Source organism: Rattus norvegicus, chromosome 4, assembly GCF_021556685.1.
Source record: "Rattus norvegicus strain SHRSP/BbbUtx chromosome 4, alternate assembly SHRSP_T2T, whole genome shotgun sequence".
In the NCBI taxonomy this organism is placed as follows: Eukaryota; Metazoa; Chordata; class Mammalia; order Rodentia; family Muridae; genus Rattus; species Rattus norvegicus.
The window spans coordinates 180,791,031-180,818,273 of NC_141537.1; the positions used below are offsets into that span (position 1 = coordinate 180,791,031).

A 27,243-nucleotide genomic window follows, 5' to 3' on the forward strand; every position below is an offset into this window, starting at 1 on the left:
TGGCCCACCGGCTCAGCGCCTCCCAGAAGGCCGCACCGTGGCGCTCCGGTACGGTGTCTGCGGGCGGCGCCGGGCCGCTGTAACCCGAGCTGGTGAGGGGCCTAACACCGCTCCTCTCCCTCCCAACCAGGACCAGAAAAGAGGCGGAGCCTCTGGCTCTCGGCCCTCCTCCCCGGCCCTCGGCCCGCCCCCTCCCCAGTCTTCCGTCGGGCTCTCTTGGGCTCTCCACCCTGCCCTACCTTGCCCACCACAACCCACCCTCTCCCTGCCCTCCTGGCCTCTGGCCCCGCCTCCTCGGCCCTCTGCCCCGCCCTCCATGCCTCCTGACCCCGCCCCCTCGGCCACTGGCCCGCCCAGCGTGGCCCTCGGCCCCGCCCTCCATGCTCCTCCGTCCCGCCTTCTTGGCCCTCTGCCCCGCCCTCCATGACCTCCGCCCCGCCTCCTCGGCCCTCCGCCCCTCCCGGCCTGGCCTTCGGCCCCGCCTCCTCGGTCCCCACCACGCCTCCCAGGCCTCGCCCTCCCCACCCCGGCGCGGCCTCCCAGGCTGGCTCGCACTTGCGGCCCTCATCCGGCCCCTGTGCGGGGCTCCGCGTCCCTCTTGGTCCCGCCCTCCCTCCTCCGCCCTTCCTCCTCTGCGCCTCTGCGCACCGCCCTCCCAGCCCGGCCAGGCCGGCGTGCGCCCTCCCCGCGCGTCTCTCCGCGGGCTCAGCCCTCCGCGCGCCGCCCTGCGCCCGGCCTCCTCAGCCCCGGCCCGCCGCTCGACCTCCTCCGCCGCCGCTCGCCGCGGCCGCTTCAGCCGCCGCCTCAGCCCGGCCGGGCCGGGCCTCCGCCGCGGGCGGTGCACCGGGTCGGCGAGGACGGGCTGCGAGCGCAGTAAGTACAACTTTCCCGGCCCGCGCCCCCCGCGGCCCCGCTGTCACCCGGGCGCCCTCGCCCCGCCGCCCGAAAGTTGGCCCTGCCCGGGGTCGCCTCCTTCCCGGTGTCCTTGGCGAGAGACTTTAGAGGCCACTTTTGTGGACGAGGGGAATGTGCGGCCGGCCCTCTCCCTCTCCAGATGGAAATCGGATGCTCGCCCGGAGGGAGAGCTTCCCCTCTGGAAAAGGAAAAGTGGCGATTGGTAGGCTTCTGCATTTTGTCTGAACCGTGGCCGCCCTGCCTCCTCGCCCAGCCTCCCGGGTGGCCAGCCCCTGCGGGGAAGCGAGTCGCCCAGAGGCGGCTTGCAAAGTTGGCTGCTTCCTGCACCCTGGAAACTTGCAGAGGGCAATCGCAGGGAGGCTTAACTTTAAGGGTTTGGCGTGCGAGGCCGCTGCGGCCCGGCGGTGGGCGGCGGAGATTGGCTTGGGGCTGGGTGGCTGAGCTGGGTCTCAGCATCGCCTAGCTGCCCGGGGTTGCGGAACCACCACTTTCCCAGCATCGAATGGCATCTTGAGCCCTTCAATCCTAGGTAGGGTTTAATTGCAGTCAGTACTGGTCCTAATCTTTGGAGGCACAGAAGGAAATATGCAGGACACGTTTCCTAGCTGACTCCAGCTTGTCAGGTCAGCCCTGCCAACACATCAAAGCCTTGCATTAAAAAAAGAAAATTAAAAAAAAAATCCCTCCGACCCGCTGACAGCAGGGACGAACTATCTAACTGGAGATTGGGACTCAGCCATTTTTCATGAAATATGTTTTGTCCCAGGGAAGTATCTTAAATATGTAGTGATCTCTGCGTTTCTGCCCAGTTTTGGGATGAATGTGTGTGTGGGGGGGGGTGGCGGGGGTGTAGATAGTTTTTCTTTCTTCTTTAGAACTCTTTAATTCGCGGTTGCCAGGGGTTGTGACGGTAGCATGGAGGCACTGAAAACCGGCACCTTTCCTGCTTTGTTTTTTTTAAACCCAAAAACCTGTTCTTTGCTTGAGGCAGTCCGGAATGTCAGCCCATTGCAGGGGGAGGTGCAGATAAACACAGGAATCAGGGCTCCGGACAACTGCGCTATCAGTTTGGGAAGTGGTTTGTGCTTTATCCTCCCGTGGTCATGTTAATGGTTCTTGTGATCCTTATATATTTCCATGGGGAACTTCCCCCAAACCTCAAAATTACACATGCCCAATACGCCACTTAAGAAGATTGGGCACGGCTTGACGATTCTTCTACTGAAGGAGCAGATTCAACACAGCGTAATTTGCAGTGTAGCTAATTAAATCTTTTCAAAAAATCTCCCAATCATTCATCCCTCCCTTTAAGAGCCTCAAGATGGTACTTTCCGTACTGGACTCAATTGGCCATGCAGGACTGAGATCTTTGTATGTGATCGAGCTCTGTTTCTGGGCTACAGGAGCTTTGGGGGACAGTAGAGAGCCCCTAGAGGGAGTCACGGGACTGACTGTGCAGATAGTAAGGGTTTTAGGTTAGTATCAGTGTCCTGTAGAGAAACACAGTTCCAAAGGTTCCCATGCCATTCCTGGGGTCACACTTCCTGAATTCGGTATTTTTTTTTTTTAGAGCTGTTTGGAAATCGAAGATTTAGCATCCTACAGGGTTGTTGTGTCATTCCCCCCCCCCCATTTTTGTCTTTACAGTTATTAAGCTTATGACTTTTAAAATTGTACTCCTCAGTGTTCACTTCTGTAGCCTTTGTATTCAGTGGCATGTGTTAGTGAGTGACCTGAGTGCCTTGCATTCTGAGAAATAGTTAATTTCTTAAGAAAAGGTTTCCTATTTCTTATTGGTCCTTCTGTTGTCTCATATAATTTGGGAGTAAAACTATTGTTCACCACACGGTATCATTGCTCTTTCTGTTGAGGTTAATTTTAGCAGAGTGGCTTTGTCCATTTATAAAATGTTGAGGCCCCAGAAAAATTTCAAATGTTCAAAACTTGGCAAAGTTTATTCTAGTTGGAGGTAGAATGGGGTTGAGATGTGGATAGGAAACATTAGAAATCGTAAATACAGGATTCAAGTTAAGTCATGTATCAACTACTCGCTCTTCTTGAATGTTACTTTGTTCCAGTCCTAAATGTTCTAGTGTAGACATAGTTCCTGGTGTTCTACAGACTTGGGAGGGAGGGCTTGTAGCAGCTAGCCAGGCTTGTCAGCATCCAGGGAGCTAAGAATGGTCCCCTGTTTATCTAGCTCTGATCTAAATTCACTGCCTTTAAAATGGGGATACTACTGTTAGCTGGAAAGCCATGACGGACAGGCACCTAAGATGTGCCTGGCCCCTCTTTGTCTACAATGGCAGCAGCTCCCATTTCTTCTCCACACTTAGTCTGTGCTGTCCAGACTGGCAAACTCTCCCTTTCCTGTTCTGAACTCCTCTATCCCAGCAAGGTGTCTTGCTCATTGCATTCTGTCCATCAGCCCTCCAAAACAGTTGACCACAAAATATCTCAGAAACTTGTCTGATTTTCAGTCTCTGCCGTCGTGTTGGTTAGTTCAAGCTACTCTGACCTCTCTTAAGTCCCCTGGTCTCCTTTGCCCCTTCCTGTTTGTTTTCTTGCTGATAGCCTGAAAAAGAAAGTCAATTTTTCTACGGGCCTTCTAGATTCCCAAGAATCCTTGGAGTAAGGTACAGAATCTCCAGCAGGCCTTCCTGTCCTGTTCCTTAAGGCCCCAGCCCCTCACCCACATCCCCCAGCATATAGACCAGTTCTCCAGCAGACTGGCCCCAGGGCCCTTATCCCAGCTGCTGAGTAACCTCTCATCTGTGAGTACTAGCTGCAGAATTCTTTCTCATGGAAGTCTTCTCTGAGAAGGTCACCGTTTTCACGTCTGTTAGACCCAACTTATTTCTTCCATAAGGACAATCATCCTTAATTTGCCACAATTTATAATTGTACTATATTTTATTGTTCACCCCCCCATGAGCAATAGATAGTGCCTGCTTTACTCTCCAGTCCCTGGTATGCACAGCGGTGCTCAGGGGATAAAGTGGTACAGTGTCCATTTCTCATGTATGCCTTTGTTTGAAACGGTCTCACCGTATAGACCAGGCTGTCCTCAAACTCTCAGAGATCTACTGGATGCTGGGATTGAAGCACTCGGGCACCAGCACACCCACAAGGCATTTACGTCTTTCTTAATAGTCCTCATCTCTGTGATACTTGTGTCAGAAAAGCCAAACTAGCCTTTCTGTGTTCCAGTTTTGTGAGTGATCTGGAACAAACTTTTAGCATCAGGTAAAAACAATCCGTCTGTGGTTTGTAGAAAATGCATGCTAATTAGACACCTTTTAATTAGTGTTGCACATTCCACTTTTCTAGCTTCAGCATTGAAACAACTGTTTTATTAGCGCAGGGTTACAGAATGGAAATGTGAATTCTGCTGTGCCTGATGTTTTACAGTGTGACACAGTTGTGGGCCAGACAGATGATGTGACTGCCCAGTGCCAGATGTCCACGGAGGTTGGGGAAACTGCCGCAGGCAGAGGAGGGCAAGGTCTAAGGATGCCCACGTGTCCTGGCAGAGTGTGATATTCATCACCAGATGCCATCTGAGCCCAGTGGAGAGGAGCAACAGGAGCCACCTAGAGGTGGGGAAGTTCTTTTCCTTTCTCACTAAAACCGTTTTTAAGTTAAAGTAGGCATGACCGTCCATAGCCAAGGAAGCTTAAAGCGCTGTTGGTTTTCTGTCCTGTGGTTGCCCCGCATAAAATCCTGACTCAGTGGCCTGCAGCTCAGCGATGCCTCTGCTGCTCATGCTGCAGGTGCCTGTCTTACAATACTTCTGCTGTCTCCTGACTGTGTTTCCTTCAGTTACTACTCACCCTTAGAGCACACGTGACCCAGCTTCTTTCTTGTTGGTCAGGGAATGCACCAAGGACTTTGGATCTATTGCTGTCCTCAGAAGGGAGTCCTCTGCACACAGCCTCTCGGTCCCCTCTGTGCTGGATGGTGAACAAGAATGATTACAGACACCTTTGAGCTCCCACAGCATGCCCGATCCCATGCTAGACATAGTGAGGAGAAGGCGATAGGTCTTCATGCCTTCGTTTTAGTCAGAGAAACTAGTCCCCTTCCTTTCGCTTCATCCCACTGAAGACGGAGCTGTGCCTTCTGGAGGACCTCGTGTTTTACGTGGAGACTCAGATTCATCTGTGTGAGAGAATGGGAGTGGTTTTGGAGGGGGTCTGGCATGTGACCTGCTTTGTGCAGGACCTCTGTGCCCCGGGACATTTGTGTCACCGCTGTAGACATTATTGTGGTTGGGCACCCTTGTGATGTTTTGGTGTCTTGGGTTTATGTGCCTACTGGCTACCTAGACTTGGACAGTTGCCTGGAGTGTCTCGGCACCAATACCATTCATTTCCCGGTCCTAATGTCAGATGGAGGTTGGTTTTAGTTGTTTGTATGTTTTATACATTCAGGTTTTATCATCATGCTCAAAATAATTAATTTTAGAGCTGTCCAGGTTTATGCATTGTAGTTCACTTCACTAAGCACTCAGATTTTACTCTGTTTTAGGGGAAAAATGTAGATGTAGATGTAGATACAGGTTATAACAAGAAGGAAGTTGTAGCCACTCTCTTCCATATTTTATTCAAATAGATGTTTACATTGTCTTTCTGCTTGATTATCATTGGCTTCTGAGTGCTAAATCAAATTTATCATTAAGTATAGTAGTTTTATTATTGGAAAACTAGTCAAAATAAAATGATCCTTTCAAATATAAGTATATATTGTAAAAAATTAGACTTCCTTTATTGGATAGATAGTCAGAAAAGTAGAGTAAGAATTTCTTGTTATTTTTCTTTAATAGAGTTGAATGGATTTTTAACATATGCAGCTCTGCTATGGAAATGCCATTGGCGAATAGGTTAGGCATAGTGGTGTCGGACTCTTAGTTAAAGCTTAGCCATTTAGGCAAGAGATTGTATTACTGGATGTATTAGAATCTGTCAAATACAAAATAGCTTATTGTATCTTAGCTTCCTTATTTTTATGTGTACAATAACTTTTCTTAACTTATTTGCTCATTTTAAATATGTCGCTGTATTATTTGTTTATTTGCTTTGTGTAAATGTCTGAGTCTGAGGACAGTTTGTAGGAGCCCCTGTTCCCCTCCTGAGTAGGTCCTCAGACTTGGTAGTGAGCTGGGCTCGCTGAGCTGTTTTGCCAGCTTGCTCAGATGAAAATTGTCATGCGCTAGGCTGCGCGTGCCTGACTGCAGTTTTACAAGCTTTGGTGTAGGTCTGTGAAGCCCTTGCCACCGCCAGCACAACAGGCCTATCTGTCCTCCTCCCCAGTGTCTCTCTCTGACAGTGACGATGTCCCAGCTTCCCCTCCTTCAAAAACTCCACTCTGCCCTCTGTCCCTGTAGCTGCCTGCCTCTTCTAGAGTTTGAGCTGAGTGGAGTCATTAATGTAATGTCTGACTCTGTTGGTATTTGTAGCAGTGGGGCTGGGGGGTAGCTCAGTTGGTGGACTGCTTCTTGCCCTCATGAACAAAACCCTGGCTCAGTCTCCAGCACTGTATAGGCAGGATGATTAGAAATTCAAGATCACCCTCCATTGCTTGTGAGTTCAGATGCAGGCCTGCTGTCCCACTGTATCTCCACTCGCTTGCCTGTGGTTAGACTTCTGAGCCATTGCCTTTGGTTGTGAGCTTAGCTTTTAAAGAAAATGCCAGAATGTTTTCTAAGTATACTCTACCATTTTACATTTGTTTTGTTTCTGCTTTGCAGTGTTTGGCTGGCCTTGAACTGACCTCTAGAGCTGGGAGAGGGGGTCGGGGAGGGTATTTATAAGCAAGTGTGCACCACAACTGCACCTTCTCCGTGTGTGAACACACTCATGTCTTGCTTGCTGCACTTGGTATAATCAGTTTCTTTTTGTTAAGTGTTCAGGTGTGTCCACTGGTGCGTTTCATTGGCCTTGTCTAATGATTGATGTTGAGCGTCTCTAAGTCCACTTTTATTTTATTTTATGTGTGTGGGCATTTTGCTGGCTCGTGTGTCCTCTGAGGTCAGAGGAAGGTATTGGATCCCCAAGACTGGAGTTACAGATGGTTTTGAGCCACTGTATGGGTGCTGGGAATTGAACCGTGGTCTTTTTTGTAAGAGTAGCAAGTATTCTTAACTGCTGAGCCGTCTATCCAACCCTGTTCGCGTTCTTAACTGGGTTTTAAGATTACATTTTGAGAGGTTCTGTGTACTTGGGTACAGTTACTCATCAAATAGATTCTCTGCCAAAGTGTCTCAGTCTGACACCTGCCATTGACTCCGTGTGGGACTTTCTACGAGAGAGAGTTTTATATTTCAGTGAAATCTCTCTGATGGGTTTTTCTTTTATTGGTGGTAGTTCTATAATGTGGTACTCAAGACATCTTTGTTAACCCAAAGTCTTAACTATATTTTCCTATGTTTTCTTCCAAAAGCTTTATACACCAGGTTTTAGACCTATGATCTATTTCAAGTTAATTTTTACACAGTGTGCATTATGGGTCTAGGGTCATCTTCTACATATAGAAATTCAGTTGTTCTCATGTCGTTTATTATAACAGAGTGCTTTTGTCTGATGAATCCTCCCGTGCCCCATCTCTAAAGTCGGTTGTCTGTTAGTCAGTGGCTATTCATAGCTGAATGGAAGTTGAATCCAGTTCTTGATTATGTGTTTGGGGCACGTTTAATGACACTTTTGGTCTCTTTACTGTGACCTACAGAAACCTTCCCTTCTCAAAGCTTCCTTTATTTTATTTTTGAGTTGTTGTGAGGCAAGAAGCTGTTGTTACAATGAGGAGCAGGTCACAGACCTGTTATTTCTTATCAGAGTCCACACCGCTCTGTTGCCATCCTAAATCATTGTCTTCGTTTTTTTCGTTTTTTTCTACTTTTCTCTTTCCTTTCCTCTGTTGTATTTTACTGAGCTCAAGGCAGGTGTTAGAGAAAGAGTCCACTTTACCTGGAAGCCCAGGACAGGGCTAGAGAGATGGTTCAGCTGTTAAGCACTCCATGGCCCCCAGAGGACCCAGTTTAGCTCCAGTAGGGACTTGAGAATCACATACAACTGGGCACCCAGACCCATGGGGGCTTTGTCAGCCCAAATGCGGCCAACTTTTGGCAACATTCTCAGTCTGACCTGTCTTCTGCCTTACAATAGCTCCTCTTAGCCGTGGTGCAGAGGCAGGTGGATGTCTGAGTTTGAGGCCAGCCTGGTATCCTAGCTGGGCTAGCCTGGTCCTTTTCTTAACCAACAGGCATCAGATCATTGTCATAGCTGCCAGCCTTCTGTATTTCCTTGTTATCAAAACAAACCAAGCACCTGCCATGGTGGAGATGCAGCAGAGAAAACACAGAGAGCTGCTTTGTGGACAAGTGGGGGATCTGGGTAGTGACAGAAGGAGTCTTTCTATGTGCTTCTGAATGTTTTAGCCTCTGGTCTCTGTGGGCAGTGGGCAGCCCTTGGGCTCTCTGAGTTGCTGTCAGGATGAGCTCCTGAGGCTGCTCTTAGGTTTTGCATGCCTGAGAAGTGCAGAACTTACCTGGTTAAGAGGACGGTCTCTGCACTGCATTGCTTTTGCTCAACATTCCAACCTGGCTGTTCTCCATCTGTTCCTGCAGAACTCTCCAGTCAGAGTTCCAGATCCCACCCGCCTAGCCACATGGCCGCTCTTCAGGATCGGTGTGGCCACTTCTTCCTCAGTTCCTACCTGGGTCCACGCGCACAGTGCATCACGTTCATGCTTCCTTGCCTCTGCCACCTCACTCTGTCTGCCTTATGCACAGCATTAGTGTCCTTCCCCTTCCCCCGTGGCCCGACTTTATCATAAGTCTCTTACACAGACAGTGGCCACTTACCTGGTCTCCTTATCTGCCATCACCCTGCACACATTTCTGACTGGTGCCAAGTGATGTACAGTGCTGTCCCCTTGCTCCTCACACAGTCCTTCAGCTGAGACAGACAGTGCAAGGAGCCTGACTGGTAAGGAAAGCAAGGACCTCTGGGTACTGCGAAGTGAGCAACTCCTCACCTGCTGACTCCAGTCAGAACTTTCAAGGATCACTTCTATAGGTTGTCACCTTATTCTGGTCTTGCTCTCAGGCTAGGCTCTGGTCTCCTGCCTTAGCATGGGCAGGCGACTGTCCTGCCTGCCTGCTCCATCTGTCCTCCCACACCTCATCCATCCTGTGTGCCTAACAGCTGGAGCAGGACCAAATGAACGCGTCTCGCAGTGATGCCTAATGAGACTTACTGTTCGCTCATGCGAATAAAAGGTTCTGCCCCTCTTCCAGGTAATAGCCTTAAACCCAGCCTGGCTGTGCTTGTCCCTCGAGGGGTTCTCGGTTCCCTGGGAGCTGGTCTTTTTTCCATGCCACAGGTGTGACTACTTCTCGAATTGCTTTGTGTGGTAATTTCGGAGACTCGACTTCAAACAGGTGAGCTTCTGAGGGGCTCTTCTTGGCTTATTTGTTGTGAGTTCAAAGTGACTCTAAGCAGGCTGGGAGCTCGCTTGCCCAACGAAGTCCCCTGTTGCAGTTCCAGGAGGGTAAGTAGGCTCTTTGAAGCCTCATAGTCAGTGATGCCCTTGCTGTGTCTGTTCTGTGGGGCATCCTGTTCAAAAGTGGAGCAGCTTCATCTGCATGAAAGTCTCTCGAGACCAGAGGCTTCTTCATAACACTTTTGTGGCCTCGTGGACCCTAAGTGGCCCCTGATGTCCAGGTCCAGTCCTGGCTGTGCTTCAGGAGCTTTGGTGCCTTCACCTGTGGCCAGCCTTTCTGTTCCCAGGCAGTTTCCTGGTCCCCTGAACTCACATGGGCCACACTTCCGAGTTTGGCAGTGCTCATGGTCCCTCAGATTCCAAAAGAAAGAATTTCTGAGTCTCCCTTTGTCCCGTGGTCCACCATTACTGTTTGGACTTCATCACTGACCCCGGAAAGGTCAAGCCCTTCTAGGTGAGAGGATCAGAAAACAAAAGTAACTTTCACTGCTCAGCTGCTTTTGTTAGGTCAGTCTCCCCCCACCCCTCCTCTCTCTCTCTCTCTCTCTCTCCCTCTCTCTCTCTCCTCCCCGCCCCCCCTGCAGTCGCATGGTCAGAGATGATGGATTAACAGTATTTGTAAAACACTTCAAAACCATGTTTTAAAGGCAGCAGACATAGACTAGTCAGTGTGCAAGCACCCACACAGGGGAGTTTCCATGTTCCCAGAGTAGCATCTATTCCTGTCTGCAGCTGACATGGGAAAGCTTGGGAGTGAGGCTTCCCAGTCTGTTTCATGCTGTCTTCCCTGCAAGTACATCTTGGGGCTTCTAGAAAGCATCATCTGCCATGTTGGATATCTACTGGATATGCATGTAGCTGGCAACTGGCTTTCCTTGGATTCTTGGTGTAGTGTCTGTTGAATGAAGTCAGTCTTGTCTGTCTCAAGCAGAATGCGTAGCAGGTGCCGGATCCCTCAGCATCGCATGACCCCAGGTTTCAGCTTCTAAGGTGTCCATGGTTTTTTTTTTCCCTTCTCAAAATCTTACCTGCACTCCTTAGTGCCTGATCAGTCACTCAGGGTCATATGACACGCTCGGGTGTGAGTATAGACTACACAGTCACATTACTGGGACTTTGAGTCCTGTTTCTTTATTGCTTGTTTTCTGTTGTGAATGTATATTTTATAAGTAAAGAGAGATACTATCTGTGGGGCTGTTTCATTGACTGGTTGTTTGGTTGTGTTTATTTTTATGTGCTTGGGATTAAACCTAGGGTCTCCTTAATGATAAACTTGTTCTCTACCACCCCATTGTATTCCTGGCTCAGAAGAGGCAAAGGCAAGTCTATACATGCTTGGAAGTCGCCTGCCAGTTAGACTAGACCATGGGACATAGGAAAGGGCACTGAGCAAACAGTTGGGGCCAAAACAGATGTGCCAGTGGCACATGCCTGCCAGGGTCAGAGGGCAAGATTCTGTCTGGTTGGTTTAGTCTGCCATGGGCCTGACCCTTTGATCCCCAGATTCGTTTATTCCTGGGCCAGTTAAATACAATGTTATCGTCCAAGTAAACTGACTGAGGGTTAATTTCAGTTAGTGAGTCTGAATTAAAATGTTCTCTGTGAGGCCTGAACTTCATTGGAAAATCAGTGTTCCTCAGTGTGGCTGCTGGAGGGGAGGGTTGACCTGCTAGGACTTGAACGGTTCACAGTCCTCCTTAGAGTCTTCGTTGACAACACACACACACACACACACACACACACACACACACACACACACACACACCCAAGGATGGTGTGTATAAGGAGGCTAAGTCTGGAAGATGATGAAGCTGTGAAGGCAACTTCTTATGCTCTTATGGGGAGCTATCTGACTACAAGACAGGAATCTAGTTCTCTATTCCTCCACAGTGTGAGGACATGGCAAGGAGGATCCCTGAGAGCCAGACGTGGGTTCCTGTCTGACCTCCAGGCATACCTCTAGAATCACAGGAATAGTAAACTTTCTGTTGTTTATGAGCCAGCAGCCTTTAGTGTCTTCCCAGAGGAGCCTTGGGGGCTAAACAGAGCTTGTGTTCCATCAGCTCAGCTTCTCCTCTGGATGAAGGCGAGGAAAGGCATCATCTGAAATGGAAACCATGTGATTTCAAGCTCTGCATGTGAGTGAAACCAAAAATTTGGGACAGGCAGTCCCTGAGTGGTCAGCAAGCTTGGGGGTCAGGGAAATCGGAGGCAGGGAAACCCCCGTGCTGTGCTGAGCGTCGAGGTCAGTACGCGGTGCCATCCGTCTGATTCATCAGTACGCGGTGCCATCCGTCTGATTCACTGTTCCCCTGATGGCACAGCAGGAAGAAGAGGGAGGGAGGAACTGCTGCTGTGAGTGTGGCTGCCACAGAGCAAGTGCCTGTGTGAGGGAAGCCTGATGGAGGCTGAGGTAGGCTGTAGTGATTTGTAATGTCTTCTGTGAATTCAGCGTTTTCCTAAGAGAGGCCTGAAGTTTAAATGTAGTCCATAAAGACAGGGAATTGCTCCACTCACCTATAGTTACACTTTCTAAGGTCAGCGCCTGAATGGGGGACACAAAACACTCCCTGAAGCTCACATTAATTCTAAAGCCACCCTTCCTTCCTTAGTGGGAAGTCCATGTATGTAGAAGTCACAACTGCTCTCCCTCCCGGCCTGCTTCATACCCTGGCTGCCTCTGCCCAAGGGGCAGGCTCTTAAGGCTACCCTTGGAGTTGGCGGATTGGGCAGTGCTGTGCCTCACCATAGCTCCACTCACCACATCTCTGACTGCTGTGAAGACCCATCTCCAATCCCATGGGCTCTGTTTAGGAGGAAGGACCGGGCGTCTCAGCAATTCTAGGATCATGGAGCCATACAAATGCTTCTGGAAAGATAAGTTAGCCTGGGGAACATCCAGAGTTCCCTGGAGTTTAAAAGGAAAATCTACTGAAGCAAGGCCTGATGGGAGAAGTCTGGGAGGAGTTCATCCAAGTAGACCTGCAGGCTGGAGGTACAGTATTCAGAGATCACAGTCTCTGGAAACTGCAGGTGTCTGTGCTGCTCTCTGGTTCCTTGCACCTTGGAGCTGGGAAGAGTGGCAGGCACAGGCCAAGGTGTAAACTTCCAGCCCTGGAGTACAGGACAGCCTTCTACACTTCGTTTACCTTTGAGTGCTGGCAAACTTATTTATGAAATTCCTGCTTATTCAGACTGTACCCCGAGTGTTGGGATGGGGTTAGAGTTAACTTGGCCTTGGGGTGTGGCCCAGTGTTTCAGTGCATCAGAGCTTACCCTGTTTGTGTTCACTCAGCCGACATGACGGCATGCAGGGATAGCGAGGAAGCTCTGTGTGTAGTTGGCGGATCAAGAGAGGACCCTCTGCATCTTAGACAGTTTGTCATTTAGCAAAAGCTAAACTTTAAACAAAAACTCCTAGACTGACCTGGGTGTGTGTATACACCAGCAATCCCATCACTCAGGAGGCTAAGCCCTTCTCTGTGCTTGCCAACCTGGACTCTACAGTGTGTTCTTGTCCAGCCTGGGCGACAAAGACCCTGCCCAAGAAAGAAGGCTTGGGGTGGGTGTGCAGCCCAGTGGTAGAACACTGGTTCAGGTGTTGTGTGCAAGGCCCCAATTCAGCTCCATAAAGCATAAGAAATAATAGTAAGTGTGCATCACTTACAGAATTAAGGAGCAGTGTCTTAGAAGACAGCACACAGCAAAGACCAGAGTGAGAGGAGGAGCAGGATGTCAGGGAGTGGTGCAGGTGTGGTGAGAAGCTGGAGAAAGACACTACAGCCTCAGCACATGGTGGAGGCTGGTCCAGGACACACCCTGCCTCCTGTCTCATCTTTGAGGACATGGAACAGGCTGGGTCCAGCTGTAACCTGCCTCTAATCTCACTCGGAGTGCTCATCACTGATAGTTTTTCTGTCACTTCCACTTTCTGAACTTAAATTTCCCTAACTCTGAGTGCCAGGTCTGATTGATTATTGACCAGGGCAGTTAAGAATCAAATGGACACAAACTGGATGTGAGAATCTTTGAGAGATAGCATAGTAAGTAGAGTCACAGAGTTGGGATGATAATGTGACCAGGTGCCCTGAGGGGCGTGGCTCATTCTGTCTCCATTCCTTCCCACCTGCTGTGGTGGCACAAGCTAGGTGGCTGTCCCTCCCTCTGACAGTGCATACCTGGAAGACCCCTGGCTTTGCAGCAAAGCCCAAAAGAGCTGTGATTTGCAGACGGCTGACCTGTCCCCTGCCTGTTGCTCCTCCTGAGCAGGTTTTCCTCACGTGGGCTCTTCAGAGCAGTAGCTCTTTTGCCTCCTTTGCGTCTGCACCTAACTTGGTTCTTAATTTTCATAGGCAGTGATCCAGTCTGCTGGTTTATAATAATCCATTCTGCCGGTTTATACAAGTAGCTCAAAGCTGAGGCGAGCAGGCCACACACGGTCAGCAGCAGTGAATGTTGAGAGACCTTCTTTTCTGGCCTGCTTGATCAGGGTTCATCTGAGCTCCTCAGAGCCTTTCTCATGAGCGATTCTCAGTTCCTAGTGATCAAGCACAGCAGCCTTGGTGTGAGACGTGTGTGTGGTGGACCTTGCTTGAGTGCTTTGACAGGGCTGCAGTTGTGGTCACCATGCCAGTTGTGCAGACGGCAGCTGCCTAGCTCTGTGGGGCTTGCCCGTGAGCATTGTGTCTTCTGCCTTTCCTCTGTGCTGGAAAGCCTGAGCTCTTAGAAATCTCTCTCCTCCACCTAATCATTTAATTTCATTTTCTGGGAAAATAACCCAGGATAACTGCAGTTCATATTGGTGACCTTTTTATCTTACAGAATCTGTTCCACTGAATGTTAGCTAGCAAATTAGGTGTGTTGTTTAAGTGAATTTAATTGGTGGTGTGACTTGCCAATTAAATGTACAAATTAAAATATGTATGTGACAAAAGACTGAGACCCTTCCTTACAAACACATTTCCCCGCTCTTTTCAGAAATTACACAGTTGGTTCTTCACAGATTGTCTAGAAACCAGCTAGAGCCTGTATTGACTTTAAAGGCAGGACCACTGGCCTCTTCAAGACCTGGAATTCGTGACAAGTGTCACTATCTAAAGTCCAAAGTACTTGACTCTTTGGCGACACTGTTGATAGGTCCCAACTCCCTTCATTCTGGGAGACATAGGTACAGTAAACAATGTGTATCTTTCTGGGGCTAGAAGGAAGGATTGTGTTTTCCAATACAGGGTTTCTCCGTGTAGCTCTGCATGTCCTGGAACTTGCTTTGTAGACCAGGCTGGCCTCGCACTCTCAGAGATCTGCCTGCCTCTGCCTGCTGAGTGCTGGGATTAAGGGTGTGTACCACCACTGCCCAGTGTAAGGAAGGCTTTTATACCTAAGGGAACCCCAGAGCTGGAGAGAGAAAGACTTCGGTCAGTACCATACTGTTTAGCTGACAGAGGGAAGGAAGGTGTTAGTCTCAGTCTGGATGGATTCCCTAGACAGTGGTCAGAAATAAAGACTGTATGTTTGGCCAGCAGTACAGATGCCCAGCCACCCTTCCAGGCTTGTATGCAGCATTAGCTGTTGGCCGACCTCCTCATGTGGCAGTTGAGGACCAGTGAGCTTGTCCTGCAGCACGTGGGTGAGACTCCAACATTGGGAGCTCTAGCATTTGGCTCGACTAGAAGAAAAACAGAATGAGAACCCATGGCTCCCTAGAAACAGGGAGAAGGGTCTCAACACAAAGATGGCCATAGTGTCACAGAGGAAATCACCTAACATAAAGGCTAGAAGCTTTGATGATGAGCAAATTGATACTTCCCAGAAAAACTGAAGAGTTCAAGTAATAGAGATGTTTTTATTTTAAAATATTTTTATTTATGAGTGTGTGTGTGCATGTTTTTATGTGTATGCACACTTGCGTGTCCATGTGTGTGCATGCTTGTGTCTGCACATGTGTGTGCATGTTTGTGTGTGCAATGTGTATTATGTGTGCATGTTTGTATGTGTGTGTGCGTGTGAGCTGGAGTTGGAGGCGTTTGTGGTTTGTGAGTCACTCAGCGTTGGTGCTTGGGTCTGACCTCTGACAGTTACGATTGAGCTCTAAGTGTTAACCCCTGAGTCCTCTCTCTAGCCCCTGATACTTTTTCAATAAATGGTCATTGTGTTATGATAACTTATGAGTGGGCTGCCAGGTGCTAAGTATCTATATTAAATCCCAACAACTTCTGTAAAACCAGATCCACAATCTGTGTCTGAGCCCGGAGAGGCAGGCAGAGGTGGGGCAGAGCCAGGATCCTAAGTCAAGGGCAGCTCACCACCATCGATTTTTAAACAGCGCTCCTGCTGCGGCTTCTGTTTTGTACAGAGCGGGGCGCCTGGCGTCCCAGTTACCATGTGAGTGCTGGGCCTAGACCATCCAGGAGAGCAGTCAACAGTAGGTAGGATGTCTTAGTTAACTGTGCTGGGAGTCAGGAGCAAAAGGGCAGGATGGTAGACAGTGTTTGTTTTCACTGGAAGACAGACAGAGGGATTAAGAAAGTTCTCTTGGGGGGTTGGGGATTTAGCTCAGTGGTAGAGCGCTTGCCTAGCAAGTGCAAGGCCCTGGGTTCGGTCCCCAGCTCCGGAAAAAAAAATTCTCTTGGAAAAGATGACTCCAGCTAAGGTTCACAGAAGTAAAAGCAAGGTGATACGTTAGGAAGTTTAGTTATGAAATCTGGAATTTCAACCTTAGGTATTTCGTATTTTCATCCTGTTTTCTGAAGCAAATAGGAAGTGCCCAGCAGGTTCCAGCAGGTTCCTGTTAACAAGGTTCTGACTGCAGACGAGTATGTGGCTTGGCTAGCTGGACCATTGCATGGCGACACCTGTGATTGCAAGTTCTCTCCAGAGCAGGACATCAAGGCTCCTCACAGGCAAAAGTACGGCAGCAGCTCGACCACTGCCTCAGTTAGCAAAACGTTTAGTTTAAAAAGTAGATGCTGTGGCTGAGGTGCGGGAGTGGAGCCTGCCCCTCATACCCCTTGTGCGTCCTGTGAGGGAAGCAGCCCCAGATCTCAGGGTTCCTTCTGAGTGATTCCTCTCCCAGAGCACCCTGCTTCTTTGTGTGTAAGATCTGTCACCGGGTCTGTAAAGGCAAGCAAGTCATAACCACGTTTACATTTTAGTATGAATTCCACAAAACAAAGGATGTTGGGGTTTTTATTGTGCTGTTGGTCTTTAGGTTAAATAAAAGGAAGAGCATGGAGTTGAGAGACTATGCCAGGGTGGCCGGGCCCTCGGTGTTAGACTTTCACAGCTCTACAAGCTCTCTAGGCTTGGGACATTTTTTAAGCTACAGAATCTTAGCTGAGAACCCAGTGGGAAAGACTGGTGTGAGGGAATCAGTCTGGATTATGAGGAGAAGCAGAGAGATGTGTCCAGGGCCACTCCTGCTGTCTGGCACAACAGGGCCTTTCATGCTGATAAGTTACATGGTTTCTCTCTATATATGGTCTCTCTATAGGGTCTCTCTATATGGTCTCTCTATATGGTCTCTCTTTGTATGGTTTCTTTGTATGGTTTCTCTCTATGGTCTCTATATGGTCTCTCTGTATGGTGTCTCTACATAGTGTCTTTGTATGGTTTCTCTGTATGGTCTCTCTATGTGGTTTTTCTATATGGTTGTTTCTCTATATGGTTTCTCTCTATATATGGTGTCTCTATGTGGTTTTTCTATATGGTTGTTTCTCTATATGGTTTCTCTCTATATATGGTCTCTCTATATGCTGTTTCTATATGGTTGTTCCTCTATATGATCTCTCTATATGGTGTCTCTATATGGATGTTTCTCTATATGGTCTCTCTATATGGTGTTAATGTGCTTTTGGGTTGCAGACCACTTTCTCACTGAGGTGCAGTGAGGCAGATGCTGGGAAGGAGCCCACCTCTTCTTGTAAAGCAGTTCCTGAAGCAGAGGCTCACCCTCAGGACCATTTTGGCCATCCCTGAATGATCTTTGCTGATGCTGCCAGCACCATTTGAACCATGATTATTTTGATTTCAAAGCCATCCTCCTGTTAACTCTAGCTTATGGTCATGTCTCCTGGATTTGATTTGTGGTATACATGGACATCACAGCAATCCTAGTTTCAACGATATACACTAAAATTCTTTGTGAGCATCCACAATGGCTTCCAGGTTAAATTAATATACCCCCCCTCCCACGCACACACATACACTCCCCTTTGAGACAGGGTTTCTTTATGCAGCTATGGCTGTCCTGGAACTCACTATGTAGACCAGGCTGGCTTTGAATTCACAGAGATTCACCTGCCTCTGCCTCTCCTAGTGCTGTGATTAAAGGTGGCACCATAACAATTGGCTCAACACTGGTTTATACAAAAACTGTGTTTCCTGGCAAATGCCTTTTCTTATAGGAAATTGAAAGTGGCAGGTACCACTTTGTACAAGTATCCACTGTTTTCGAAGGGGAAGAACCATCTTTTAAAATGACAAGCTGGATCCTATGGTGTTTTGTGTCTTTTCCACTTTGTAATAAAAATAGAGAAAGCAGGAGGAGGAGTCTGGAGTGAGAACGTTTGGAGATCCAGCCGTCCTTTCCCTGTGGCTGCGATAAAACACCGCAGCCAAACACTGAAGAGATACAGCCACCACTAACACCATGACCAAAAGCACCTTATTGTGGCTTATGGTGGAGAAGGGTGGAGTCCATCTGGAGCAGGAACAGGAGCAGGAATGGGAGCTGCTGCACAGAGAGGAAGCAGCCAGCCAGGAATGGACAAGACTATAAGCCCCCAAAGCTGCCCATGTCGTGTACTTTCTCCAGCAAGGTCATAACCACCCCAAAGACCACCACTGGAGACCAAGTTTTCAAACACTTAGGCCATGGGCAGCATTTCATATTCAGTTCACAATGGGAGATACAGACAACGTTAGCAAGAGCAGCCTGAAGCAACAGCCTAAGCATTAAAAAAACAACAAAGACTAAGTGTAATAGGTCAGAATCAGGTTAAATTAGCAGTTGTGCACATGGCTACCCACCGTGACAGTATGACCATGGCTGGGTGGAATCGGCCTGGTGAGAGGGTGGGAGAGCACATGTTCCTTTGGCTCCCTTGCTGGACTGCGGCGTCCTGGCTAGATGCAGTGTTGTTGAGTGGTTAGGGGTATAGCTAAGCAGATGTGGCTGCCTCTCACATACAGGCTTTATAGTTACGGGGGGTGGGGTTATTCTAAGTCATGTGACCACTCTGCTCCTGCATAAAGCTGTCACTTGATACATAGAAGAGCTATAGGAGCTTTCTCTTAGCCCGGAGACCAGCCAGCATCACACATAACATCCTGTGCTTTCAAGGGGAGCTGAAACAAGTGTAGCAAAACAGACCCCAAACCACTGGGTTTTGCAATCGCAAAAAGGACCGAGTTAGTGAGAGAGCCTTCTTTCATTCAGACACTGTGACAGATGACAGGTCACCTACAAATCCTTGGCTTAAATGGCATTAAAACCTAAAGACACCCAGCTCTTCAAGCTGAGTGCTTTACTGAGTATGCATTTTATTTTCAAACGGAAATTGGGCATTGGTCCAAGATTAGCATACAGCATGTAGCCAGTTTAGGAAATTAGTTAATTGTTTAAAACAAGCCTGAACATGCCAATGTCCTAAAGTAATTTTGTGTTCACCAGGGGAATACTGTTTATTGTTATCCCTTTGAGCATACACTAGAGTCTATGTCAGCACCTTTTGTCTGCTGCAGTGGCCCCCCGCAGCCACTCTTCTCTGCAAGACACTCATCTGTGCTAGTTTAGAAGATGAACTCTCAGCGCTTGAACATGCTCTTCCTGAACTCTTAAGTTCATGTCCTCAGACCATTGGGAAAAGAAGAAAGAGATGAGCTGGTAAGTTCCACAGCACTTAGGGACTGGCAGGCCATCATCTTGGGGTTTCCTTCTGGGAGCAGCACTCTGAACTGGTGGTTAGCCCACAGCATGAAGCAGAGTAGTCAGATCTGAGTTGAAGGGGCTAGCTACAGCATCTTAGGCATTTGGGGGATTTCCAGGGTGGCAGGCTGACCCAGTCTTCGGGACTTGGTCATGTGAGTGTAAGAGCCCAGCAGAGCTGGGGCTTGCTCTAGTTAGAATCCTTTCCTTGATTTGAAAACTAATATCCACCTACACCACCAGTCTCTGTTTTAGGAAAGGAAGAGGTTTTTTTTTTATGTCAGCTACCCCCCCCACCCCCACCCCCCACACACACTTCAGGAACTAGTATGCTGGACTCCTGTGTTGTCAGGGCCTCCTCTTGTCCTTTTTTGGTCCTTCAGAGCTGTTCACATTCTGTATGAGGTGAGGGCTCTACAGTATAGAAGAGGAGTGGGTGCAAGGCACAGTGCAGGGTGGGAGCCTGTGGGAGGGAGCCCTGGTACACTCAGAGAAGGTCATGTCCTCCCCTGTGGGAACTCTGTGCTCATTAAGAAGGCACTGCCACCTCTTGGTAGGGTTTGCTTGTCCACTTTGTAGACCAGCCTCTGGTCAGTCAGAGGGTTGTGCTGTGTCCTACTGTGGGGTGACAGGACAGCATTGAGAAGTCTCAGTGCTGGCCTGCTTTCCTTCCTGTTCTTCGGGTTTCTTTGTCTTGAAACATCTCCATCAATTTGAATATCTGCTCTCAACTCTGGTCTGGCCATGTGCTGTTTGCCTTGCTCTGTTTTTGTTTTTGTTTTTGTTTTATTTCAGTGCCTTCTGGATTACACCGTGGATAGATGGCTATGTTATTCTGTCCCCAGGGCTCACTTTATTCTTGAACATTTAACCCTTCATGTTCCACTACCGAGAGAGGTGGGTGTTCTGGAGTAAGAACCGTTTCTACTCAGGCGGTTGTAGTTACTTTTCAGTCTCTGTCTACTGGATGGTGTGTGTATGCCCTCCTTCAGATTGGGGGCCCAGGCCTTCCACAGGTAGACTCTGACCAAGCAACAGTCCTGCAGCTTAGATGCTAAACTTCATGAGCCCCCTTCTGGATGGGTTTGAGCAAATCAGTGGCAGAACTGTTTAAAATAGCCGGCTGCGTTCCGTTCTCGGCCTCTGCTGTGCCGCTCTTCTGGTTTGCTGTGCCTTTAGCAGACCGTGAAACTGTTGGGGTGAGTTTCAGATCTTTAGTGCATGTGGGTCAGTGCCTGAGGTTAGAGGGACAGGGTGTGGTAGGAGCACCTGTCTCCTGAGAGCAGCCTGGGATGAGGAGGGGTAGCCTGGGGTGGAAGCACACCGGCTCCGCATCTCGGTGTGCACTGACTACACGGAGCCCCGGATGCCGCTTCTTGTGAAGCCCTTCTTGCTGCTTTAGCACTGACAGCTGCAGCTCACAAAGCCACTGGCCTTCCTGCTGGCTGTATAATAAATAGCACCAATATTTGGAAGAAGCTAGAATTTATGGCCACATTCAAGGAGGGACTTGAGTCATAAAGATTTCATTCATCTGTCACAGGTTTTGAGTGATTTCTCAAGTTAATTTTGCTGTAGCTTTTGTTGTCTGCTTGTGGCCTTGCAAACATTTACTCTATATTATTTCTCTAGATCACTGCTTCTCATCCTTCCTAACGCTGTGGCCCTTTAATATAGTTCCTCATGTTGTGGTGACCCTCAACCATAAAATTATTTTGTTGCTACTTCATAACTAATTTTGTTACTGTTATGAATCTCAATGTAAATATGTTTTCCTGTGGTCTTAGGAGAGAGACCCTTGTGGAGAGTCACAGGTGGAGAGCCATCGCTCTAGACATTGGTTATGTCTCACAAGTCTTGCACAGTGAGCAGAGAAAATCCATGCGGTCTTTTCAGTGCCTACCCTACTTTAGGGCAAGAGTTTAGCAATTGGTTGTTACATAGTCTCCTTGTATCATTGCCTGTTGTCCAGTGATCACTGAAGCTTCACAGCTCACAGTGGGTAGTTCTGCAAGTCTACCCTATTCTCTCTGTAGTCATTTTGTTGTCTTAACATTTCATATGGAGTATGAAGCAGAAGGGACTTCTCACCAACATTTCATGTTGCTTTTAGCAGAACGGACTTGCATGGGAAGTGTGCATTTGTGAGTCTGATGTCACAGAGAAACGAGGACACCCAGAGTTCTGTTCCTTTCCTTTATCTTTATGACAGAAAACCATATTTAGGGATATTTCAGGTTCGTGTGCTTATTTATGACTTTATTCTTATTTTATGGGTTAAAGGGTATATTGATTATGAAAAAATGAGCTGATATATTCTTGTTTTTATTTATTCAGTTTTGAAAATTTCATACATGGGTATTGTACTTGAGTCATTCCTATGCCCACTGTCCTCTGTCTGTCTCTTTCCATGTTATGTTCCCCAACTCCCTCTCAAGTTCATGGTCTCTTAGTCTTCAATTATTCTCTCTCTCTCTCTCTCTCTCTCTCTCTCTCTCTCTCTCTCTCACACACACACACACACACACACACACACACACACACACACACCTGCTGAGTCCCTTTAGTGTGTGTTGCTTATATGTATGTGTTTGTTTTAGGGCTGACATGTTGAAGTTGGTATCTGTCTGTCAGGGCTTGTCCCCAGAGAAGACTAATGCCCCCTCTCTCAGCAGCCATTGATTGCCTGTGGCTTTGCATCTAGTGTTGGCCTTGTGACACTGCACCCACCCCGCCCCCGGCCACACTGGTATGTCAGCTTGTTCAGGGCTTGTTTAGGTGAGTAGAGTTTGTAGGTGCAGTTCCCTAATTTTATAGACTGTGTGTGTGCGCGTGTGTTTACTGAGCCCCAAGTATGGGTTTGTGTTGTAGGTGTAGCTTCCCAGGTGTGGGTTGTGTTGTAGGTGTAGCTTCCCAGGTGTGGGTTGTGTTGTGGGTGTAGCTTCTCAGGTGTGGGTTGTGTTGTGGGTGTAGCTTCCCAGGTGTGTGTTGTGTTGTGGGTGTAGCTTCCCAGGTGTGGGTTGTGTTGTGGGTGTAGCTTCCCAGGTGTGGGTTGTGTTGTAGGTGTAGCTTCCCAGGTGTGGGTTGTGTTGTGGGTGTAGCTTCCCAGGTGTGTGTTGTGTTGTGGGTGTAGCTTCCCAGGTGTGTGTTGTGTTGTGGGTGTAGCTTCCCAGGTGTGTGTTGTGTTGTAGGTGTAGCTTCCCAGGTGTGGGTTGTGTTGTGGGTGTAGCTTCCCAGGTGTGGGTTGTGTTGTGGGTGTAGCTTCCCAGGTGTGGGTTGTGTTGTGGGTGTAGCTTCCCTTTCTGTTTGTGTCTGGGAAGTGGATCGGCTGAAGGAGAGCAGTGGGCCGGGAGGGTAGAGCAGTTGGATGATCACAGGAAAGATGGTTGGTGCCTCCAGGAAGGAAGACGTCCAGGGCTATGTTAAAGCTATTCTCGTGGCACCTGCTCCATCCCAAACAGCCTGGACTTGGTCAGTTTTTCACAATTACAGAAGCTAGGAAGGAGCCCTGCTAATGTGAGCACGTGTGTGTAAGTCAGTGCATTTGGCTGGTGTGTGAGGATTTTAAACGCCTGGCCCTGGTAATGAGCTGGTTGTAAACAAAAGAGGGTGATGTAAGTTTTAGAAATTCCTCAACAGCTCACTTCCCACTTGGGCAGATTTCCTTAAAAACAATACTAAAACCAGAAAGTTTTGAAAGAGAGAAGGTAGGTGCTCTGGTAGAAAACTGTTGTTGTCCAGGGAGCTCCCAAGCTGTGGCCAGGTTTGGGTGGTTGTTAGGTAGGTAGCTGGTTTCCTCCTGTGTGATTCTGATTGGCTGCCCAGGTCTGGGTGACCTTCCTTGGCATCTTGAGCCTGTCAAGCCACTTCACCCCCAGGCGGCAGTGTCTCCTGGAGGAGAGTATGGATGGGGCTAGCGGAAGCCAAAGGCTCTCTCTCATTTGATGTCCAGCACCACCCACGGCCCAGGAATTCTATGATGCTTTACAGCCGCCATTCTTCTTTAACAGTTGGAAAGAGGCAGTAACATGCCTTAGTGTTGCAATAATAACAGTGATTAAAAAATCATCAGGGGCCTGTGAAATGGCTCAGCGAGTAAAATCCTCGCCATCAAGCCCAGTCTAATCCCTGAGACTCACGTTTTAGATGGAGAGAACCAACTGATGTCAGTTGTCTTAGGACTCTCACTCACCCCACAAGGCACATGTGCATGCACACACACACACACACACACACACACACACACACACACAGAGAGAGAGAGAGAGAGAGAGAGAGAGAGAGAGAGAGAGAGAGAATGAATAAGATGTACATGAAACTAAGTCTTGTGGCTGGAGCTGGCTACAGAAAGGCACCTGAGACCCCTGCTTTCTTTTTCTGTTGTTGGAACATGCATATTTTCCAGTCTTGTCTCAGACCTGGGCTCTACGACTTCTTATAGCACTGCTTCATGATTTCATGTGACTTCATGACCAAGACTCTAAGAATTTAGTTTTTTTTTTTTTTTTTTTTTGAGGAGTGAGGGGTGGCCGTGTCTTATATTCATTAAAAAAAAAATAGTTCACGTCTGAGTCTATTTTGAAAATGATAAAATGGCGGACAGTAACTGGCCTGGCCCTATGTCCGTCCTATAAATAGATGCAGAGACATCTGTGAAGGGCACAGTGTGAATGTGGCAGACACGGACTGCGTCAGCTCTCGTCCTGTAGCCAAGACTTCTTAGACTCCTTCAGGCCTCGCATTCTCCAGGCATTAGGCAATGGAGTGGTCAAAGTGCTGCCAGGCGCTCCCTTCTCGGGGAGCCAGGGGTCATTGTTCTCGCCAAGGAAAAGTGTGTCAGGGTTGTGTTTTTATTCTCAAAAACGAACTTTCCAGGTCTCTCCTTCAACACTTTTAGTCCTCACTTCAGGCAGTTTTCCGAATGCCTACCTGGTAACTAAGTGTACAAGAAATCCCTGTGCGGTTGCGGAGTGGGTGGAGGGAGGGTGAGAAATCCTTCCTGGAGCACTCTGGGCTGTTACATAGTCTTTAAGGAAACAACTGAGTACCTTTTACAAAGACAAGAAGTGTTAGGTGAAACTCTACAGAAACCCACCCGTCCTAAGTGACTGGGATCAGAGGTCAGAGTGGTGAGAGCCAACAGAACACTGTTGGGAGAGCAGCTTGTGTTAAAGTGGGGAAATTCATTACTTTAAGGTAGAAATTGGCTACCACTCTAAGAACACTGTGCATATTTTCAGGTGTCTGTGTCAGCCCTGCAGGATAGCAGTGTGGTTCTGCCATCCCCGCACACTACCTCGCAAGGGCTGGCCCTGCTCAAGAGCCCTGCAGGGAGAGAGTCAGAAGCTAAGGCAGCCTGTGTGTCCTAGCACCTGGCAGTTACTCTGAGAAACCTTTCCGTTTTCGGAGGCATGTATATAGTTAGTAATGTTCAGTGGGGACTCAGGGACTGTCCTTTGCAACATGCTGATTTAAAGAGCCACAGTGTGAGGTGGCACCATGCCACTGTGTTAGGATGCCTGACCAAGCTTGCGGTGACAGATACATCTCCAAACGAGTTTGGTGTTGAGAGTGGCACTGCCCCTCCTGGGCCTTCTGAGCCCGCTCTGCCTGCGCCTTCAATTGTTCCCCCGAAAGCAGAGGAGTCACCACAGGGCACTGCTAGGAAGTCTCGTGGCTTTGTCATAGCCGTCCGTGAGATCCTTGGTGGCACTGAAGTGTCCTGAGTGGAGACCAGCCATCTCTTTAGTGTACATAACCCAGGTCTGACTTAGGTTGCTTTTGGTGTGCCCGCTCTGTCATCTCATCTTCGTCTCTCAAATATGACTTACTGGTCTCAGGAGGAAAAGCAGTCCGACCTTGATTATGGCAAGTGAATCACTTATGAGCAAGCTGTTCATATTTTACAGGTGAATAAACTCTTTAAGGACACAAACCAGCGTGCCATGCCATAAATTCCTGAGCCCTTCATTCGTTATGTGATTGCATGACCCTCAGAGGTCTCACATAAATTAATCTTCTGAACGTGCATTGCCTCAGAGGCTTCAGGTAGAGTTCCTGAGTCTTCAGTGCCGTTTCCTCACTGTTCAGCTCTCACGCAGACCCTGTACAGCGCTCTGCATTGGAGGGAACCCTAGTAGTTGGCCACGAGTGTTAAGAGTGAGACAGTGACTGTATCAGGGACACTGATGACATCCATGCAGGCACTGACTCCTGTGGAGTCCTGTTCACATGTCCTGCTTACATGCATGTGGGCACTGAAGCCCGTGGAGTCCAGCGTGCAGGCCTGCTGTGTACTGAGCTGGGGAAGACAGTGCTCTGCAGTGCAGCTGGTGTCTCTGGAATCACTTCAGAAGGCAGGGCCTTTCCACAGCTGCTTTCTGGGTCGCAGGACTAGAGTGTGGGTTCTGTGCAGAGGACTGTGGCTGACGCTTCATGCTTGGGGCGGGGCATGTGCGTGGTGATTTGAATGGTTCATGGATGGGTTTATTTGTTCCCTCGGGTGGTGCACAGGTGAGGATTGCATGACTTACTTGGGCTTTGCTGTTGAGTTTTCGTTATTGCCGTTTTCTGTAACCCTTGACTAACTACAGAGATTCCTTTGCCTTTTCCGTTCTTCATAAGATGCAGCTCTGCCTGTTGATACATGAAGGCTCCACAGAGCTGGGCCTAGCTGTGCCTTCACCAGCCTGCCTGGTGGCTGACACAGAGCAGAGCCTTGTTCTCTGCAGAGAGAGAGAGCATGACCTCCCTTCCAGCCTTTTGAGTGCAAAAGTATCCTTTTTTTTAAAGATTTATTCATTTATTATATATGACTACACTGTAGCTGTCTTCAGACACACCAGAAGAGGGCATCAGATCCCATTACAGATGGTTGTGAGCCACCATGTGGTTGCTGGGAATTGAACTCAGGACCTCTATGAGCAGTCAGTGCTCTAACCGCTGAGCCAACTCCGGCCTCTGTAGAAGCATCTAATTTTACTGCTGACTCTGATGGACGACAGTGATGAGTTTGCAGCCTCACAACTCACTGTTTTTGTTTTCACAGGGCTGTTAATTTTTTTAATGTTATTGTCTTGCAGTCAGAATATCCATTAAATCATGTTTTCTCCATGAAGATATAATTGTCAAGTCATTTTTCTTCCTGAGGGCGATGACAGAGAATAATTTTCCCTTTATCACAAGTCAGCTTGTTAAGTTTCTACATTTGTGTCCTGTATTTTCTTTTTAAAAAGAGTCATTACTTTTTATTTTACATGTGTTTGTGTGTGTTGGGGCATGTGTATGTGTACCACATGTGTACAGTGCCTGTGGGGCCACAGACAAAGCTAGAATTACAGGTGATTGGAAGGTGACTGACAGGAGTACTAGGAGCTGGACTTGGTTCCTGTGCGAGAACAGTTCATACTCTGAGCCCCTGAGCCATAATTTCTGTAAGTAGACAGATTTGGTAAGATAGGATACATTTCACCGATTATTTTGCCTTCCCTCTGTTCTGAACAGGGCTGCAGGCCTCCCCCAGAGCCTTCCGATCCCTCTCTGTAGCAGGTGTTAGTGAGAAGGGAGAAGGACTCAGCTCTTCAACCTTCCAGAACTGCCATGCAAGAGATCTCTGGTGGACGAAGGGTTTGGTGGTGCTACCCCATGCCTCTGGTAATAAGGATTGGTTTTGGTGTAGTCTGTGCGTCTGTGTGTCTGTGTGTCTGTGTACAAGCCCACACACAAATGTGTACGTTTAGTTTCACTTTCTGACCCCTGCTGCTTTAATGGAGGATATTTTATATTCTCATATTTATTTGGTTTAAAGGGTTCGATGAAGGTCTTTCTGAGGAACATTTGTAAAGAAGTGTCTGTGTTACACCAACGGATTTAAAACGGCTGGACGTGATACTCCATAGGAA

At 48.4% G+C, this 27,243-nt stretch overlaps 1 protein-coding gene across 3 annotated transcripts in view; it reads left to right on the plus strand.

The window, feature by feature from the left end:
- Nucleotides 1-691: 691 nt before the first annotated feature.
- Nucleotides 692-27,243, plus strand: part of Rassf8 (Ras association domain family member 8) — an 83,269-nt gene continuing 56,717 nt past the window's right edge. Inside the window, exons 1-2 of one of the 3 annotated variants that reach the window (XM_087657783.1) lie at nt 692-873; nt 4,327-4,514. The gene's annotated coding sequence lies outside the window, so the exon portion shown is untranslated. 3 annotated transcript variants of the gene reach the window in all.